Genomic DNA, 6,452 nt, shown 5'->3' with positions numbered 1-6,452 from the left:
ACAATTACTCTGAACGTTCCACGACTATCCGTCTCCCACCTGTGACCCGTTGTATTTCGAAAAATCTGTACTAAGAAATCTTGATGCTATACGAAAACTGTCTTGTGTACACGATGATACCTAATCATGTATCGAATGTTCGGAGCTATAATCACTCAGACACAGAAATTTGATTTCACATCTTGCATTCACAGAGTTACATTGACACCAGTTTATTTCGCTGATTCCAGTCTGTATCGTTTGTTGTATGCACTATGTATTCTCACTTCATTTCACGTACGGTATAGGAACGTCACTGTTCTTCATTACATGGTTCTTCAGTTGCTACAATTGAAATGTCGAATACCTACGCATAACTACGAATCGTCTTGTGGGGGCACTAACGTCTCACATTAATTCTCGAAAATGTTCTACCAAATGAAACCAGTATGTTCGATTCGGCATCGACTGAACGTTAGTAACGGTTCGTCAACGTCGCAACTATGCGATGTTGCGGGAAAACCGATTCGTATTTTTAGTAGCCATGTGCTATGGAATCGATTTGGAATTTTTAACGATATCTCTTATATTTTTTAATAACAATAAAGCAAATAGAAGTACAATTCTATTAGAAAAATTAAAAATTAAAAAGTGCTTAATCTCCACGATCAAAACGTCATGAATTATTAATTGTACATGTATATACAAATAGTTCGTACAAAGCGGCATGTTCTAACAAGATTTGTGCCCCCACTCCGCTCCACGCTTTTAGAAACCCTTGTCATTTAACAGTTCGCTAATTGGTCGTGAGCAACTTGCAATGAGCAGCAGGACCGACGATTTGAAACGGTTAGAGCATAGGCAAGGAACGAATTTTCACTGTCCTGATTTCTCCTCTTACTCTTGCTTGAGCCATTGACTTACAAAATGTCAAGTATTCAAAATATTTATTAAACGCGTTATATTGCAATTAGTAATTAAAATAACATGTTTTAATGTATAAAAATAACTTACTTTAATGTTCGATTATCGCGCATAATTTGATACCTCGTCATGATTTGTCCGTAAAAAATAATATTTATTATTTCAGCGAAAGAGTTGCAATTACACACACAAACAATTTTCGACGCAAGCCTAAGCACAGTCAGCTTCATGAAAACAACAGCAGTTTTTTTCATAACAAACGTTCTACAGGGAGAAGAACACTTCATCTCAATCCCCTCTCCATGCTAACTTTTTCCGTTTAGGAATCTTTATCTTATCGTTATCGTTTGAAGTATTAAGTTTTCTTTAAGTTCTTCTCCTAGCAAGGGTTAAATATAATCATAATTGCCATACGCGAAGATAGAGTCAGTGTTTGTTCGTCGATCAAAATGTAAGCGGACGCGATAATAATCTCTTATTTTTCTTCCTTAGCCTTTTTATCTACTCAAACCATTTTCTCCCGATATTACTTACCGGTATTAAAATCAGTTCTTGCCTGGAAAGAATTCAACGGTGGATCAAAGGCCAAGAATACAAGTATGCTTGTTCATTGAAAATTAATTATTTTTAGCCATATTAAATTGTGTTTTTGAATGATTAAAATGTGTTTTTAATAATAGACTATAGTATTCGATACTCTGTTACAGATTTTTGCAGCCTTCATTTTTCCGTGTATCCAGTGAGTCAACCCCTCATGCCACCCTTTACGACAGCGATGTTCACTACGTTAGTCATCGTTGCTGCTTGTTAGCAATTACATCAACGACCATCGCATCGTTGGTGAGTGCGTGCATTTTGGTTCCTCTAACCACATAATCGTGTCGTACGATGAATGGTCCGAATCGCCACGGGTGGATTGTTATATTACGTAGAATTTTTAATCAGCATAGTGGGCGCGGGTATTTATTACACACGTGAAGAAATGTATTGTGTATTTTATTTATTAATTAAGGATAGGTTTTCCGGCACATCGCGTTTTCGAATAATAACAAAGTAGGAATTGTTGTTAAACTATTAGTTGTTATTGTCTATAGTATGTTGTTGTACGCAATATTAGTATCATAAATAGTACAGTATTGTTAATTAGTTAGCTATAGAACGAACATTGAAATAAACATTTTTATATCGATATGTTTGAATAATTTGTACTGCAGAAGTTAAATGCCCTTCGACTTCGTTACTACGATAATTGTAATTATGACACAGCAACAATCATTATACATTTTACATTGTTGCTTGAATACGTAAACGCCAAATCCCTATTTTGTTCCTTTCTAATGACGAATAATTTAATTATTCGGATTATGTATCGTAGATTCTAGTTGAATTTGAGATATATTTATATTACCGTCAATTTTCTTTCGTTTGACAATCTATTGGATATTGTGGGCAAGAAAACATTTCGCGACAGATAGATTTCGGAATCAGAGCAACAAATTTGAACCATATTTATGTGTTTTCGAAATTGTGCTTTGACGAAGAAATCATCTGGGGTTATTGTCACTGATTTTTAAATAAAGTCAATTAGAGTCATTACGATCGAGTTTTTGTCTTTGCTTTCACATATAAATTCCCTGTTCATTGTCAATATTTTCTTTCAATATTCCAATTTCGATAATTCGTTAATTTTGTAATGTAAAGTCATTGTAGATAAATCGAAGTATTATAAGATGAACGTTAGTCCACTGAACATATAGTATATATACCAATCATGTAGTTAATTTAGGATATTCATGTTTAATCCTTTCCGTGTTTATTGGCAGGATCTCACTCACGTGCCACGGTGCTTCTTGGGTGAAAGGCAATAGGCATGATGACGATAGTTTCATAAGTTTGCAATAATTATTCAGCGACTGACGATGAGTTAGGGTACCGTACACGACGTATTTTCCACATTGTGCGTGTTGTTAAGTTGTGGAATTACGTCGTTCCTTTAATTGTCTCGCTCAAGTGAATATATATATATATATTATTATTATTATTATATATATATTATTATTATATATATTATTATATATATTATTATGTATATATTATTATATATATATTATTATTATGTATATATTATTATATATATTATTATATATATGTATATATAAATTTTAAAAAGTCCCAATTATCAATTACAATAGAACATAATCGGCCATTACAAACTGCATATTATAGATAGTACGAACAAATGCTGTAAAGTTACTAATTATCGTACTTGCTCGATGACGAATTTTTTTTTTCGAAAATCAATTTATTCGCTATTTACGCAAAGGCCTCTAGCCGTCGTCAACTGATTGCAGTAAATTGTACGGAGAACTTAGTACGTGCACGTAGTATGACGTCGTACCCGTGTGTCGGAGGCATCCCGGGACAACCTCTCTAGTGTAGGACCTTGCGCATGCGTGTTTGTGTGAAAGCCGTAGAGTGTGGTGTGCTTGAATGCTTGATATTTGCCATTTTTAAATCTAGGGTTTGGTAGGTAGGTAATATACTTTCTGGTTTGCGTGTTAATTATAAGTAGGTAGGGTCGGGCAGGTTGGCACAGTCTCTGATTGCATAGGTGCGTTTTCGTGTGTCCAACCTGTTTCAGGAAATAAAATTTGGTTACTCGCCGGTGAAGTTGGCACTATTGGGTGTTTCCATTCATTCCATTCATCAATAGCTTTCCCCATCGTCTTTTTCAAGTTCGGCTTCCTTTTGACAGCCGTCGTGGTTGCGAGGTTAAGCCTGAAACGAAACGTGCACGCGGTCGATGTTTAGCACATTACACGAACTACGATCGCTGTGATCGTAGAGACTGCCCAAAAAACTGTCGTGAAGAGAGCGGCCGAGCCATGATATCTCATCTAAAAAATGGGAAATCATACTTGTTACTACTTTGTTATTATGATCTTGTTAACTTGCATGTAGAAGTTGTAGTAGTGGTAGTAGTAACTTGCATGTAGAAGTTGTAGTAGTGGTAGTAGTAGTAGTAGTAGTAGTAGTAGTAGTAGTAGTAGTAGTAGTAGTAGTAGTAGTAGTAGTAGTAGTAGTAGTAGTAGTAGTAGTAGTAGTAGTAGTAGTAGTAGTAGTAGTAGTAGTAGTAGTAGTAGTAGTAGTAGTAGTAGTAGTAGTAGTAGTAGTTTTTTTTATTAGCCGATGTACATCAGATCATCACTTTGTTTTGGACAAATCACGGATTTTGCAAATAGCGTTGCAAATAATTAAGCATGGTTTGCATTAGCGTTGCGAAGGAGACTAGATTTCGCGCTTTTAATTAGAGTTGCGACAGAGACAAAAAATTCGGGAGTTTACTTAGAGTTGCGAACAAATGGTTCCGATTTAAATTAGAGTTGCGATGAAATAAAGATCGCGTTTGATTTAGTGATAGGATCGCGATTATTTTTGATACTCTTGTATATGAATTATTGTTTCCTGTTTAGTAGTCATAATAGGTTCTGCTCGTCATTTAAAAAAAAAAAATTTCATAGAATTCTAATTAGCTTTTAGTTCTGATTATAGAGTTGCGACTTTTAATTATCGGGAGATTTTGAAAGTAATAGTTAGGTAATAGTTTTTATTAAATTCATTTCAAGAATTAGCGTTGCGTTTAACTTTTTCGCGGTTTTTCATTCTAATTACTCACCTCCATAGTTAGTGTTTCTTTAGAATATACTCACGTTTTTCGAGTAGTGTTGCAAATACGTAATGTCCAAAATTCATCCACTGGGTCTATTGAAGAATAATCCTGCTCCAGACTTGCTGCAGCTGAAGCTGCACATGGGCGGCCGCGCACATCTGCAGCCTGGATCATGGCTGCCTATTTTTCGGTATTAATGTTGCGTATTATTCTGTATGAGTGCATAAATTAGTAATTTATTTGTGTTGTATATACAATAAATACGTCTTATTATAATCATTTTTCCATGTTGTCTCCTCCTCTTTTTTCGTTTTTTTTTTTTTTTGCTAATTTTGTAAATGGTAAATTCATTTTTACTGCCAATATTATGATGCAATCTTTGCGATTGATTTTATAAACCTTTTCTATTACAGATGTGGGATCGAATGACTGTGAGCATGATTGAGTGTCCTGAGCGAGTGTGTTTGAGAATAAATAAAGATACGAGGCTGCGTGCAAGACAACGATTTGTAAAAGAGATATCTATGATGGAGACGAGTGCAGTAATGAATGAAAATTTAGGAATACCGAGTATCTGGTGGATTTGGCCCATCGAGGGTGTCAGGGAATGCGTGGATGACAAAGAAAGCCTGTGAATGAATGAGGACAACGTGAAAGGTTAAATAGAGATCAAGGGGACGTGGAGGTTTCGAAAAATGAAATAGCAATGCGGCCTGTCATCTGAAAAAAAGCAGAAACCGATCTTAATTTAACTTTATATCCCTAGTTCTATACGCTCTTTTCGTATAGTATTGCCACATTGATAATTGTAGGGGTAGACGAAAAAATAAAATTAATTTTAGCTGACAGACAATCTTTTTCCTCCACCCAGTATAAATATTTCACTCACCGTTTATTGTCGGGTTTATATTCAGTGAAAATTTATTTTTCAGTGGCCCCAATGGCTGCCATCGCGTTTTCTTTCCAGTGCCCTTTGACACCAAAATGTTTGTTAACAAAAACACTGCTGTATTATATATATATATTTGTCTGCTTTCGATAAATTTTTGTTTTTCCTTCTCCATAAGAGATTAAATCACGCTTGCAAAATAACGATTAACACAATGACATTTTTTCTTGAAATATTAAGAAATATTCATATCTTAAGGTCAATAGTATAGGAACTGTTCATTGCTGTAATTAATTTTTTCTACAAATGTCAGAATTTGCTTTGCATGGATCAAGATTCATTTGCGAAACTCATTTACTTTTAATAGAAATATTGCACGTAAAATGTTTCGTGTATGTAGTTCATTTCTTCGTAAGAATAATATTTTCTTTCTTTTTTTGTTTCTATGTTTGGATGAATTGCTGCTCTCTTTTTCTATTATTAAATAAAATTGTTCGCAAATAAATTGCAATAAAATGTGATTATTTCAATTACAAGTTTTTGAAAAATTTTCCTGGAATATCATTAAAATTCTTTTTAAATAAAACTTGTTTTCTTTTATCTGCCAATTTAAACAAATTTGTTTATATTTACTAATTCAGGGTATACCTTTGTTTTAGATTTATTAATTTATACAATTTAGGTATCGCTATATTTGTTAGCATTTCAAATACTCGAACTTATATAAGTATACCAAAGTATCAGAAATGGAATTATATACACGAATGAAAATGGCTTAAAAGGTAATGGTGTGTGAGTCTCATTTATTTATTTATAATCTTATCATATCAATTACTATAATTAATTACACCTTGTGCAATCTTACTTATTTTACGTGTGCTTCATTGTTAGCCACTTTTCCCTTTTTTAACTTTGAAAAGTTGCTTTAACCACTTATAAGTTAAGAACTCTTGCTCCAAGGAAATAAATGATTTTACTGTATCAAAGAAT

Source organism: Lasioglossum baleicum, unplaced genomic scaffold (assembly GCF_051020765.1).
Source record: "Lasioglossum baleicum unplaced genomic scaffold, iyLasBale1 scaffold0944, whole genome shotgun sequence".
Lineage (NCBI taxonomy): Eukaryota > Metazoa > Arthropoda > Insecta > Hymenoptera > Halictidae > Lasioglossum > Lasioglossum baleicum.
This window is presented reverse-complemented; position numbering follows the sequence as displayed.